Below are 14587 nucleotides of genomic sequence, written 5' to 3'. Positions count from 1 at the left end.
CCCTTAATCTGGCTCTATGTCCCTGAAGCTTCAGCCAAGGGAGAAGAGTTATGGGAAGAGATCAGGAGTATTTAGAGGAAATCTTCCTCTTGGACCCAAGGAACCAGTCCAAGAAACATTTGCTTTCTAGTAAAGTTGAGAATAACTTGGTTTCAACCTGTGTGTTTGGCAATTGGTTGAGAGGTTGGCTTAGAGAAAAAAGTGAATTCATTTGGGATGTGAGTTTGGAGTGATGGTAGGACATTCAAGCAGAAGTAACTTGGTGGTAGTTGGATAAAGTTAGGTTTGGGAATTGTCAAAGGGGTGATAGAAATACGTCAGTGAAGAACTGACCATGGGAAAGAATGCAGAGAGAAGACAAGGTCAAAGACCAATCCTTCCCCTGTCGAAGAATAATTAAAGACTTGTTTATAAAGGGAATGCCTGGCTGGGTCAGTCGGAAAAGCAGTGACTTGATCTCTGGGTTGTGAGTTCAAGCCCAATGTTGGGTGTAGAGATTACTTAAGTAAATACATAAACATAAAAAAAAAAAAACTTGTATATAATGGAAAGCAATGATTGATTAAATCTAGCAAAAGCAAAAACTATATATGAGAAAGAGTAGAGAAGGAAGAAGGAAAAAACGATTTTATGAAAATGGTAGCTTTTGTTTCCTGTGGGTAGACTGCTGATCAGCTGGCAGCCAACAAAAAGGCCAGTATTCTTTCCTGCAGCAACTGAATGGATTATAAAATAATACAACTTCACTTGCTTATGGGTTCCCCAGAAGATCTTTAGAGTTCAGGTGAGATTTAGGTGTCAGGCTGTCTCTGGATAAATAATGTCTATCGGTATCCTTTGTAAGCACCACCTTCAACTAGGCCAGGTCTGTTATTTCCCTTGTCAGAATCTCTGACCTCCCTTTTAATCAGACTCCGCTCTAGTCTAAATTAGCCCTGAAAGTTTCAGTCTCCTGAAGTAGCAACGTGAGTTGAATGTTGTTTTGGGGGCAATGTCTGTATAGTAGTATTTAGACTCCCAAATATTAGCAATGCCAAAAGAGTAAGTGAATCCTAGATACTGTTAAAAATACTTGGAACCCATTTCATATCCAGTTTACTCACTGGCCTGTTTAATCAGGAGAATAAGACCCACGGATTGTTTAGTCACGTTTAGCTAATGAATATTCATAAACCAAGTGGATCATAACTGAGTGAGCATTTACTTTAGAGAACAAAAATCCTGATAGAAGTTTCTAACTTTGAATCACCATCTCTGCTCACAACTGCTAAAACAAATATTTTCCATTAAAAAAATACATTTAAATACCTTCACACTCGCTTTTTAGATGAAGTGTGTATTTTTTTCTTTTGCTGTAGATGTTATAAAGAACTTTTAATCTCCTGAGCTCTACTTCTGCCATTAGCTACCCAGTTTTCCAAAAACTCAGGCATGATTCTTGGTTTCATTTTTTGCCAGATTGCGCTCAACGATCCTTCAGCAAACCTCTGTCCATTTAACCTTCAGCTGTACCCTAAATTGGATCACCTCTGGCCATCTCCTAGCCTGAGTCAGCCTCATCTCTTCATGTACTGTCATCTCTTCAAGCCTTCTGTGGCTTGTTTTTCATACAACCATCAGACTGATCTTTTTATTTTAATTTTACTTTTTAAAATAAATATATATTGGGATGCCTGGGTTGCTCAGTGGTTGAGCGTCTGCCTTCAGCTCAGGTTGTGACCCCGGGGTTCTGGGATCAAGTCCCACATCAGGCTCACCACAGGGAGCCTGCTTCTCTCTCTGCCTATGTCTCTCTCTCATGAATAAATAAATAAATCTTTAAAATATTATATATATATATATATATATATATATATATATATATATATATATATATTTAAAAGTAATCTCTACACCCATCAGGGGCTCAGACTCCACCCTGAGATCAAGAGTTGCACATTCCACTAACAGCCAGGTGTCCCCATATTGATCTTTTTAATGCATAAAGCAGGTCACATCACTCTACTGCCTGAAGCACTGCCATGTTTTGTTGCTTTACTAAGAAAAAAAGCCAAACTCCTCACCATGGTCCTTAAAGCACCATGTGACTTGGCCTTTGCTGACCTCTGTTCTTCACGAACCACTCTTCCCTCACTCCTACCATTCCACCATCTTGTTCCCACCTCAAGGCCTTCACAGGAGCTACTCCCTCTGCCTAAAACCCCTTCTACCCAATATTTGCTCCAGTCACTCCACACTGAGTCACCTCCTCAGGCCTAGCCAGATTTTCATGATCTAAAGCAACACCCTCTCCCAGCATTCTCTATTAACCTTCTCTGTTTTTCCTCAGTACCTGTACCTAACTTTGTTGCTCTAGCCCACCTTTTCTTCTGGCTTTATGAAAGAGAGGAAAATCTGGGCAGCCCAGGTGGCTCAGTGGTTTAGCGCTGCCTTCAGCCCAGGGCCTGACCCTGGAGACCCAGGATCGAGTCCCACGTGGGGGAGCCTGGTTCTCCCTCTGCCTGTGTCTCTGCCTCTCTCTCTCTCTCTCTCTCTCTCATGAATAAATAAATAAAATCTTAAGAAAAAAAAAAAGAGGAAAATCTAGCTAACAGCTCTCCAGCTCCACTTGCCTCCTCCCTGCATGTGTGGGTACTTGAGAGTGTGTGTGTGTGGATTCCCCTGAGCCAAGTGAAGGGGATTCCAGAGCCTGACTTTCAATATGGAGAAGTACCTGCAGAAGGAGATTGGCCTCTCTCCTACTCATCCCTTGACCTCAACCCAGTGTTTCCATGGTCAAGTGGGGTGTGCAATGGAATAGTTAGTGTGAAACCTTGACATGTATCCCCTGGGATTTAGGGCTTACGTAACCATAGAACCTGATGCCTTCTGTCTTCCTGGAGAATCTGCCCACAGCAAGGAAAAAGAGGAAGTTACCCTTGCTCTGTTTCCTTAACCCTAACACATTTTAACCCCTACTATCGAGCCTCTTATTCTAAATCCTATACCTTGGCCCCTAACCCCACCACTGATGGTGATCTAACTCTTAACTTGTAACCTAGCCTACCTTTTCTGATCCTGACTCATTCTCTTCTGACACTGACCTAACTCTGGCCCTTGATCCTTTTTTTTTTTTTTTTAAGATTTTATTTATTCATAGAAACACAGAGAATGAGAGGCAGGCTCTATGCAGAGAGCCTGACATGGGACTTGATCCAGGGTCTCCAGGATCACGCCCTGGGCTGCACCACCGGGACTGCCCTGGCCCTTGATCCTTAAACTGAAGTGCTAGACCTTAGGCTTTTGCCACAACCCTAACATCTAACCCACCGTAGTTCCCTAATCACCACTTTAACCTTAACTTTCTAACCCTAGCCCAAGCCCTAGTCCCTAAACTTCTAACCCTTTAACCTTAGACCCGGTTTCTAGATCCTGAGATCCTGACATTTATCTTCTAACCTGGTAATCCTGCCCTAATCTTAACATTTAATCCTTAAATCCTGACCCATGGATTCTAACCTCTAAACCCTCACCCATACTGCTAACCTCCAGGACCCTGAAACCCCAGAACCCCAACCCCAACTCCACAAATGACAAGCCAGTACTTCACTCTACTGTGGACCATAGACAGGGGAATTGCAGCAACTCAAAGTGCATAGGTCAGAGGACATAGTGAATGAATGCCAGCAAATTAATCCACCAGACACAGAACATGAAACAATAGGACTTCTAAAGATCCAGGAGAAAAAAAGCCAGACACTTCCCTAAATAAAAGATGTGGTAGACCAGCAGCAAGCCTGAATAAGCCTTCAAATCTCTGAAGACAGGCAATGAAAGTCAGTCATTGTGACCATACCTCTCTGTCCCAACAGTAGACTCAGCAGGTCATCCTAGAGCCATGATGGAAGAGAATTGTCCTTCCTGGTAGAGCTCTCAGGCACAGATGGATGGCTCAGTAAAGCCCTTGCCCTAGGACACAGCAAAAGAAACCTTGGTAATACAATGGCTATCAACCCAGGAGATAAGAGCCATAGCCAGCATTACCATTTCCCCAATTTCCCTAGCATAATCATTGGGACTCCAGGAGAAGCCCAGAAACCAGCTAACAATCTAGTTGAACAAAAGACAGGAACCCTATATAAAACCAGCTATTTCCCCAAATTCCAGGCCCTGACCTAGATGGGATTCCCAGGATCCAGTGTTCCAACATGAACCAAACTTCAAGAAACAGCCACAAATCTCCCATGGAGAGGACAGAAGGGGGAAAAAAAATTCCATGCTCGGAGTCCCTTCTCCCTTTTGTCTCATTCCCAACCTTTACCCCCACCACTAGGGTGCCCATACAAAAGAGACAAAGGGCAACAGACAGTAGTAATAGAAAACATTTGCTAACAGGACCGAGGAGGTGCTTTATCTTGCTTATGCTTATGTGACTTCTGTATATTCATTATACTTAGGTATAATTTGCTTTAAGTTGGAATACTGCTGAAACCTAAAATACATATATTAGGAAGGAAGGCTGAAAAATCCATCATCCAAGCCTCCATCCATCTCTACAAGTTAGAAAAAATAAGCAAACTAAACACAAAGTTTATTAAAAAGGCAGAGTTAGTGGGGCACCTGGGTGGCTCTGTGGTTGAGTGTCTGCTTTTGGCTCAGGTCATGATCCCAGGATCTGGGATCTGGTCCCACATCGGGCTCCCTGCAAAGAGCCTGCTTCTCCCTCTGCCTGTGTTTCTGCCTCTCTATGTCTCTCATGAATAAATAAAACCTTATTTATTTTTTTTATTAAAGGCAGAGTGAAAACAAGAGCAGAGATTTCTCAAAATGAAAAAAAATAAAGAGACGCCTCGGTGGCTCAGTGGTTGGGCGTCTGCCTTTAGCTCAAGGTGTGATCCAAGATCAAGTCCCACATTGGGCTCCCTGGGTGGAGCCTGCTTCTCCCTCTGCCTATGTCTCTGCTTCTCTCTCTCTGTGTCTCTCATGAATAAACAAATAAAATCTTAAAAAAAATAGTATCAAAATATGTTTATTTCAAAATTTTTTTTAAAGATTTTATTTATTTATTTATTTATTTTTGAATTTTTAAAATTTATTTATGATAGGAACACAGTGAGAGAGAGAGGCAGAGACGCAGGCAGTGGGAGAAGCAGGCTCCATGTACCGGGAGCCCGACGTGGGATTCGATCCCGGATCTCCAGGATCGCGCCCTGGGCCAAATGCAGGCGCCAAACCGCTGCGCCACCCAGGGATCCCAAGATTTTATTTATTTATTCATGACAGACAGAGAGAGAGAGAGAGAGGCAGAGACACAGGCAGAGAGAGAAGCAGGCTCCATGCAGGGAGGGAGCCTGATATGGGACTCAATCAGGGTCCCCAGGATCACACCCCATGCCGAAGGCGGTGCTAAACCGCTGAGCCACCGGGGCTGCCCTATTTCAAAATTTCTATGCAGTTATGCATACAGCAAAGTGAACAAATCTTAAGTATGCAGCTTTTATTTTTATTTTTTATTTTTTAGTATGCAGCTTAAATATTACAAGCAATATTCCGAGTGAGATTGGGGAATATTTAAGAAAATCTTAAAGATGACTCAGTAGAAATAAAATCTTTTTTTAAAGCTTTATTTATTTATTCATGACAGAGAGAGAGAGGCAGAGACAGAATCAGGCTCCAAGCAGGGAGCACGACGCAGGACTTGATCCTGGGTCTCTAGGATCACACCCCGGGCTGAAGGTGGCGCTAAACTGCTGGGCCACCAGGGCTGCCCAAGAAAAGAAAATCTTAAGTAGGCATAATGAGGGACGTCTGGGTGGCTCAGTGGTTGAGCATCTATCTGCTTTCAGCTCAGGGTGTGATCCTGGGGTGTGGGATTGGAGTCCTGTGTCTATCTCCTTGCAGGGAGCCTGCTTCTCCCTCTGCCTCTCATGAGAGATCTGTGTGTCTTGTGAATAAATAAGAATCTTTAAAAAAAGAAGTAGGAGTAATGATTTCATGCTTAGATATTAAATGTAAAGCTACAATAATTAAAATTGTGGCATTGGGGGATGCCTGGGTGGCTCAGTGATTGAGCATCTGCCTTCCACTCAGGGTGTGATCCCAGAGTCCCAGGATCAAGTCCCACATCAGCCTCCTTGCATGGAGCCAGCTTCTCCCTCTGCCTGTATCTCTGCCACCCCTCCCCCCATCTCATGAATAAAGTCTTTAAATTGTGGCATTGGAGTAGGATTATGTCAGTCATGGACAAAACTTTCAGAATGAGGGTCTTGTATATAGAAGAATAAATGAGAAACAAATCATTTTTAAAAAGAAAAATGGTATGGGTATAGACTTGTCTTACAAAATACTTATATTTCTTATGAATCCACTTTCCTCAAATAGTGAAGTACAGGTACATACAAAAGTCGTTGGTGATTCCATGGGAAAGAAAAATAAATGCTCATAAGGCTGAGAATTCATCTGGAAGGAAACACCTAGACTTTCACTTCAACCACATACATTATAAATTCTGTCTGGCTTTAAATGGGTAAAAGTGAAATATAATGATGAAAATGTTGGAATGAAGTTTAGGAAATATATTTATATCCTTCATGGTGAGGAGACTTTCCCAATCAACATATGGTCTAGAGGCCATAGAGGAAAGGCTAAGCCATTTAAATAAGTAAATAAATGTCATAAAAGACCAAAAATGGTCTTACAATAGACTATATTGTAAACAAGGATAGCTTGTTGGCAACTACAATAAAAAAAAAGTCCCTTACTGAATGGCTAAATATGATTCTACAAATTGATAAGTGAAAACCTCTCTGGGCAAGTTATAAAAGAAGGAATGAGTTGTTCTCTACTGCTCTTTGATTTTGAGTTCTAATTGTCTTGAATGGAGCCTCTGGAGGAGTCGTTTCTTAAGGCAGGAGTAAAGATTTGCGATGTATTAGCCAAGGGTGGATGGCGCTCTCCCTGACATTCTTTGGAGCTCCAGTCACTCCCAATTGCCTGTGTCACATGTGCCCTTAAAACGTAATCCTCATCTCAAATCTGTTAATGTCCTCTCCAAAATCTAGCATCTTCTCCCTCAACAGTTACCAACTGGATTACAGCATTTATATAGAGTTCTTACTGTCCTTAGCCTTACAGTAGCCAGTCAAGATACCCTTCCACAATATTACTTAGCTTGTTTATTTTCTTCCCTATCCCTTTCAGTGTGGTTATGCTATTTATAACACAGCTAGTGCAATCCTTAGTGTTTGTTTGTTTTTTAAGATTTTATTTATTTATTCACGAGAGACACAGACACAGAGAGAGGCAGAGACACAGGCAGAGCGAGAAGCAGGCTCCATGCAGGGAGCCTGACGTGGGACTTGATTCCGGGTCTCCGGGATCACACCCTGGACTGAAGCCCGCACTAAACCCCTGAGCCACCCGGGCTGCCCATCCTTAGTGTTTATATTCCATTTTGAGTCCTCCACATCCTGGCTGATTTTAATTGTTTATTTTTGTGTATGTGAAACAATTCTGATTTTAAGGGAACTGTGCAAAAATGCCCAGAGAAGTGCTGCTCCTCCCTCATTCTTACTATCTTGTTCCTATTACCCATTTCTTTCCATCATTTCCCCAAGTACTCCCTACAGGTAACCATTCTTTTTTGTTTCTGGTTTACCTTATGTTCCCTTTGTTTTTTTGTTTTTTTAATTTTTATTTATTTATTTATTTATGATAGTCAGAGAGAGAGAGAGAGAGAGAGAGAGAGGCAGAGACATAGGCAGAGGGAGAAGCAGACTCCATGCACCGGGAGCCCGACGTGGGATTCGATACCGGGTCTCCAGGATCGCGCCCTGGGCCAAAGGCAGGCGCCAAACCACTGCGCCACCCAGGGATCCCCCTTATGTTCCCTTTGTACAAATGAGCAGATACAGGTGTAGTTTATCCTATCCTCTTCTTTGTTACACAAATGTTACATTACACTCCTGGGCGTTTTGCCTTCTCCACTTTCAGAATGCCCTGGAAAACACTCTGTATCAGCTCATAGAGACCTTTCTTTCTTTCTTTCTTTTCTTTCTTTCTTTCTTCCTTTCTTCCTTTCTTCCCTTTCTTCCCTTTCTTTCTTCCCTTTCTTTCTTCCCTTTCTTTCTTTCCTTTCTTCCCTTTCTTTTTCTTTCCTTTCTTTCTTCTTTTCTTTCTTTCTTTCTTTCTTTCTTTCTTTCTTTCTTTCTTTCTTTCTTTCTTTCACAGCTGCATTGTTCTTTATTGTGTATGTAACCATTCCCATATACATGGACATTTATTATTTTTTATTTTTTAATTTTTTTTATACATGGACATTTAGAGGGTTCTCAGTTATTTGCAATAGCAATGCTATAGTGAATAACCTTGCACTTACATACTTTTGTATAGAGGTGTGTCTTCAGAGTCCTAGATTCCTAGGAGTGAGATTACTGTCTTGAAAGTAAAGTATATACATAGGTTTGCTAGGTATTTGTCAATAGTTGTGTTAGGTCTGTCTTAGATATTTCCTTCTGCTATTGGTTTCTAATTTTAGTCCGTTGTGGTCAAAGAAAATACGTAGGATGATTTCAGTCCTTTTAAAGGTATTGAACTGTTTTTTTTTTTTAAAGATTTATTTATTTATTTATTCATGAGAGACACATACACACACAGAGAGGCAGAGACACAGGCAGAGGGAGAAGCAGGCTCCATGCAAGGAGCCTGACGTGGGACTTGATCCCAGGTCCCCAGGATCACACCCTGGGCTGCAGGCAGCGCTAAACTGCTGCGCTGCCAGGGCTTCCCGTATTGAACATTTTTAATGGTCCAGGATATGGTCTGTCCTGGAGAATATTTTACATGCATTTGAGGAGTATATGTAATTCTGTTGTTGGATGGAATGTTCTATAGATACTTAGATCTGTGATGTCTGTGGAGATTTGATAATTCCAGCCTTCTGTTTACTTTGAATATTCTGCTTAATTGCTCTATTCAGGATTGAAAATGGGATGTTGAAACCTCCAGCTATTATTGTGGAATTGTCTATCTCTTTAATTTGCCTCATGTATTTTGAGGCTCTATTTTTAGCTGCAAAAAAATGTTTATATGTCTTCTTGCTGGATTGACTCTTTGATCAATATAAACTATCCTCTATCTCTAGTAATAATTTTTGTCTAAATTTTACTTTGATATCAGTATAGCCGCTTTAGGTTTCTTTTTGTTGCTATTTACGTGATTTTTTTTAATCCTTTTTTTTTTTAAAGATTTTATTTATTCATGAGAGAGAGAAAGAGAGAGGCAGGCAGAGACACAGGCAGAGGGAGAAGCAGGCTCCATGCAGGGAGCCCGATGTGGGACTCGATCCTGGGTCCCCAGGATCATGCCCTGGGCCAAAGGCAGCGTGAAACCACTGAGCCACCTGGGCTGCCCTTTTTTCATCCTTTTATTTTCAGTCTATTTGTGTCTTAGAATCCAAAATGTGTCTCTTATAGATGGCATCTAATTGGGTCATGTTTTTATTCATTCTGTCAATTTCTGCTTTTGATTTTATTTTTGATTTTATTTTTTTTTCCTGCTTTTGATTTTAATGTGTAATCCATTTCTGTAGTTGTAGATAAAGTAGAATTGTCCTCTGGTCATTTTGCAATTTGTTTTCTTTTTTTTTTAAGTTCTTCCCTAACATATTTTTATTTTTATTATTTATTTATTTATTTTTAAAAATTGTATTTATTGGGATCCCTGGGTGGCGCAGCGGTTTGGCGCCTGCCTTTGGCCCAGGGCGCGATCCTGGAGACCCGGGATCGAATCCCACATCAGGCTCCCGGTGCATGGAGCCTGCTTCTCCCTCCGCCTGTGTCTCTGCCTCTCTCTCTCTCTGTGACTATCATTAAATAAATAAAAAATTAAAAAAAAATTAAAAAAAAAATTGTATTTATTTATTCATGAGAGACACACAGAGAGAGAGAGGCAGAGACACAGGCAGAGGGAGAAGCAGGCTCCATGCAGGGAGGCCGATGCGGGACTTGATCACGCTTGATCCAGCGTCCAGGATCACGCTCTGGGCCGAAGGCAGGCGCTAAACCGCCGAGCCACCCAGGGATCCCCTGCAATTTGTTTTCTATTTGTCTTACGTCTTTTTTGTTCTTCTGTTCCACCATTGTTGCCTTTTCTTGTATGTTAAATATTTTTCAGAGTACTATTTTAATTCCCTTGTCTTATTTATTTATTTAGAGAGAGCATGTGCGAGTAGGAGGGGCAGAAGGAGAAAATCTCAATTGCCAGATCCACACTCAACATGGAGCCCAACATGGGGCTTAATCCCATGACCCTGAGATCATGACCTGAGCTGAAATCAAGAGTTGGATACTCAACTGACCGGGCTACCTAGCCACCCCTCTTTTACTATATGTTTTAGTTATTTCCTTAGTGATCACCCTGGGGATTATAATTAACAACATATAACAATCTAGTTCATGTTAATTCCTTTTTTTTTTAAAAAGATTTTATTTATTCATGAGAGATACAGAAAGAGAGAGAGAGGCAGAGACACAGGCAGAGGGAGAAACAGGCTCCTTACAGGGGAGCCCGATGTGAGACTTGATCCCCAGACCAGGATCACTACCTGAACCAAAGGCAGATGCTCAACTGCGGAGCCACCCAGGCATCCCTCTCTAGTTCATATTAATTCCAACTTAATTTTAATCTTGTACAAAACTCTGTTTCTATATAATACTCTGCCCATCTCCTCCTTTGTGGTATTATCATCATACAAATGTCATTTTATGCGTGTATGCAGGTCATGTAGGAACAGATTCAAGCCCACTAGCATGAGTTCAGTGGAGATTTCTACTTTGCCCCTTAATCTCATCTCCTCTTTGCCCCTTAAAATTTTCATCCTTGGGCAGCCTGGGTGGCTCAGTGGTTTAGCACTGTCTTCAGCCCAGGGCATGATCCTGGAGACCTGGGATCGAGTCCAATGTCGGGCTCCTGCATGGAGCCTGCTTCTCCCTCTGCCTATGGCTCTGCCTTTCTCTCTTTCTGTGTCTCTCATGAATAAATAAATAAAATCTTTAAAAAAAAATTTCATCCTCAAATCTCTTTCCACTTCTTTTATTTCTGTAGACATTTTCAGATCTCTTATATCTGAGGAAAGGACATATTCACACTGACCAACCAGTGCCATCATATATAAACAGTTTTCTCCTTAGAACTATAGGATCTCTTGTTGCATGGGACCTCAAGAAGATAATTGAGTCACATAGTTCCTAATTCTAGTTTCGCATCAGAATTTCTGAGTTTAGGAGGCTTTTCTTTCTTACTGGGTGTTGCCTGGGGTTCATTTCAGAACTTCTGATAACAATCTCATTCTATTCTTTTTATTCTTTTTATGCTTTATCCTAAGAATTGAGGAGAATTTGGATTAAATGACTATAACTTCTAGATTGTGTTGAGTAAATGTTCTTAGTCCTAAATCCTAAGTGGTATCATTAGTCTGCAGCTTATAAATTTTGGGAAAGAAGAAAAGCATTAAAGCATGTTAAGAAATAAACATATTAACACAGGCATGTATTTCCTCATCCTTTTTCAGTTTAATGTGTGCATGTGTCTATATGTGTTTCCCTAGGACCATAAGTATGTTTTTTTTTAAAGATTTTATTTATTTATTCATGAGAGACACACAGAGAGAGGCAGAGACATAGGCAGAGGGAGAAGCAGGCTCCCCACAGAGAGCCTGAATGCAAGACTTGATCCCAGGATCCCAGGATCATGACCTGAAGGCAGACGCTCAATCACTGAGCCACCCAGGTGTCCCATGTGTGCAACTTTCTAAGCCTCCATCCCTTTGTCTATAAATTGAGGATGTACTTCTTGAGTTTGTAGTGAGGCTTAAATAAGTTAGTGCTTGTAAACTATTTGGAAACCTTACCGTGGCCAGGCATTACTTCAAGTAATGTGCTTAACACATTTTCTTTGGATAAAAGTCTCTCTTTTATGGTCTGATTGAAATTACTCAAATCAGATCCTGGTGTATTGAAAACCGTGTTACTCACATGACACATATTCATCTCAATAATGACCAGAGCCCTCAGGTTGTAAATATAGCTGCTTTTAAGGCACCCATTGTCTTGTTTAGATTTCTGGGGTCATTTGCTCACAACCTATATGAGAACAGATGGAATCTGTGGCATAAGTCATGTAGTTTTGGGATGAGAACACAGAATAGTTGATATTTTTAAGAGATTCTTAATAACCAAGAGAAATGTTTGCCAGCCAGAATTTCTACTGAGAATCATTTATTGAAGAAGCAAATCTCAAGGAGTTTGATCATCTAACCATTGGTTTCTTCCAGCATCAGCATTCTCCTCCACAGGATGATACTTGAAGTGACAACCATTATGTTTCCCTTAATCATCTGGGGATTCAGCAAGATCTATAATTCTTCATGGTAAATTCAGGAGTTTTCCTGCAAGGGAAGTATCTGCTTAGAGAAATCAAATTTGGGAAAATTAAGAGAAAACCCACCACATTGATAACCACACCCATAGTCCTGCTGGAGGAATGCTAAACAATTATTTTATGAATGAGAAGGCAAACTAGAGACATTCTAATTTCAGTGAAGAACAAGAGCACAGAGTGGACTTGGAAGAGAAGAGGAGAGCTAAAAATGCAGATGCCTATGTGAGTCTTTGAACCCCAGGAGAGCCATGAGGCAGAAAAGGTGGAGGGTAGAGGCACTGAAGTTGGTGTAAAACAGTCTGGTCAGAGGCATATGAGGTGCCATGGGCAGCGTAGAAAGAGGTGTTAAAGAACGGTCTGAAGGCTGACCAGCCAGGTCCAAGACTCAACCCTGCCTGCTCCTAGCTGTGTGGTCTTGGGCAAGTCACATCCCTCTGTAGACCTCTCCATCTTTCAGTATGAAATGTAGCTAATAGCAACACCTTCCTCATGGTGGGGGCTGTAGAAACATGGTGGAGGAGATACAGGCAAAGCATGTGGCACAGTGCAAGGTACACATACCTTAATCAGTGTATTGATTGGCAGTCAATCAGTGATAATTGTTAGTCCTCCCATCAAGGATATTGTGTTTTTTGTTTTTTAAGATATTACTTATTTATTCATGAGAGACACACAGAGAGAGGCACAGACATAGGCAGAGGGCAAAGCAGGCTCCATTCCATGCAGGGAGCCCGACGTGGGACTCAATCCCCAGTCTCCAGGACCACACCCTGGGCCAAAGGCAGCACTAAACCACTGAGCCACCCAGGCTGCCCCTAAGGTTATTGTTATTTTCTTTGCAATCTTGTTGGAAACCATGTCCATTGTGCTTTGGTAAAGGGCTTCGGGAGGGGCCATTGTTCATTCATTCATTCATTCATTCATTCATTCCCTTTCTCCTCACACTATAGCCACCCATTTTAATGAGCTTAGTGTCTCTTTTTTGCTTATGTGTTTATATAAACTATTGTTTGTGTTTATTTTTAACTTACATAATGGTATTGAGTTACTTGAATTATTCTGTCTCTTGCTTTTTCTCTCAGTGTAGTATTTTGAGACCTACTCGTGCTGCTGAATGTACATCTGATTTATTCTGAGAGCTGCATGGAACTCCATGAAGACACCTTCCACAGTTTACTAGTTGATTTCTGGACTAGTCTCACCCAGGCTGCCCCCCAAACCTGCCACTTGCCACCATGAATGACACTGCAGTAAACATGTATGTTACAAAGTTATGAGAGAATTGCTTTGTGATTTCCTAGGTTTGGAAATGCTGTCCCAGGAGATATGCATGTATCTAATTTCTTACTTTGCCTAAGAAGTGGTAGATTAGTCCTCAAGAGTGGCTGTAACAGTCTTCTCTGTTAACACATGTTATGAAGCTGTAGCATTGGACATGACCCAGCTTTCTGATGTTTGCTAATATAACAAGTACAAATTGTTCTCTTGTTTCAGTTTGAACTTGTTTGGTTACTCATTAGGTTTTGAACATCTTTCTTATGCTAATTAGTCTTTATCTTTCTTGTATAAAACCATAGCCTTTGCCTGTTTTCCTGTTGGTTTACCTTATATTTTCTTGCTGCTTATTTGCATACACATTCTCAATATTAACTTATTGTTGTTTTTGGGAATGGCAAATATCCTCCAGTTCTGTCAGCTGTCTACTAACTTACCATAATGTCCTTTACTTATCAGACATCATCAGTCCAACAAAATATTGATTGGGAATGAAATGAATTTTTAGAATAGTTTAGAAAAAACCAAGTCATATTACTTAAGTTATAACCTAGGAGTATGGACTGCCTCTCTGTTATTCATATGATTTCAAATATCCTTTGTCTGGGTTTTAAAGTTTTTTTCTTTGGAAGTCCCGAGTATTTTTATTCTTATATGGTTAATTTTCAGATATTTCATAGCTTTTGTTTCTATTTTGAGTGATGTGTTATTGTTGACTGATCTTGCATCCAGCACAATTGCAGGATCCCCTTAATAGTGTTAAGTTTGTGATTAAGCCTGCCTTCGGATTGATGATTATAGTGCCTTCATTTTTGTCTTAGGCAGGCTCGAGTGCCATTTAGTAAACAGACAAACATGAAAAGACTTGAACAAAATAAAAAATTCATTGCTTATA

The 14587-nt window shown here is 40.9% G+C and overlaps 1 long non-coding RNA gene across 3 annotated transcripts in view; it reads left to right on the top strand.

The window, feature by feature from the left end:
- LOC140593940 (uncharacterized) overlaps positions 1-14587 on the top strand; it is a 19395-nt gene extending 4808 nt beyond the window's left edge. For all 3 annotated transcript variants that reach the window (XR_011994407.1, XR_011994408.1, XR_011994406.1), the window contains 3 exons: positions 12311-12639; positions 13062-13237; positions 13500-14587. This is a non-coding gene — a long non-coding RNA (uncharacterized lncRNA). The remainder of the gene's footprint in view (positions 1-12310; positions 12640-13061; positions 13238-13499) is intronic.

This window comes from Vulpes vulpes, chromosome 9, assembly GCF_048418805.1.
Source record: "Vulpes vulpes isolate BD-2025 chromosome 9, VulVul3, whole genome shotgun sequence".
In the NCBI taxonomy this organism is placed as follows: Eukaryota; Metazoa; Chordata; class Mammalia; order Carnivora; family Canidae; genus Vulpes; species Vulpes vulpes.
Note: the sequence above shows the minus strand (reverse complement) of the source record. Positions and strands in the feature narration are given on the sequence as shown.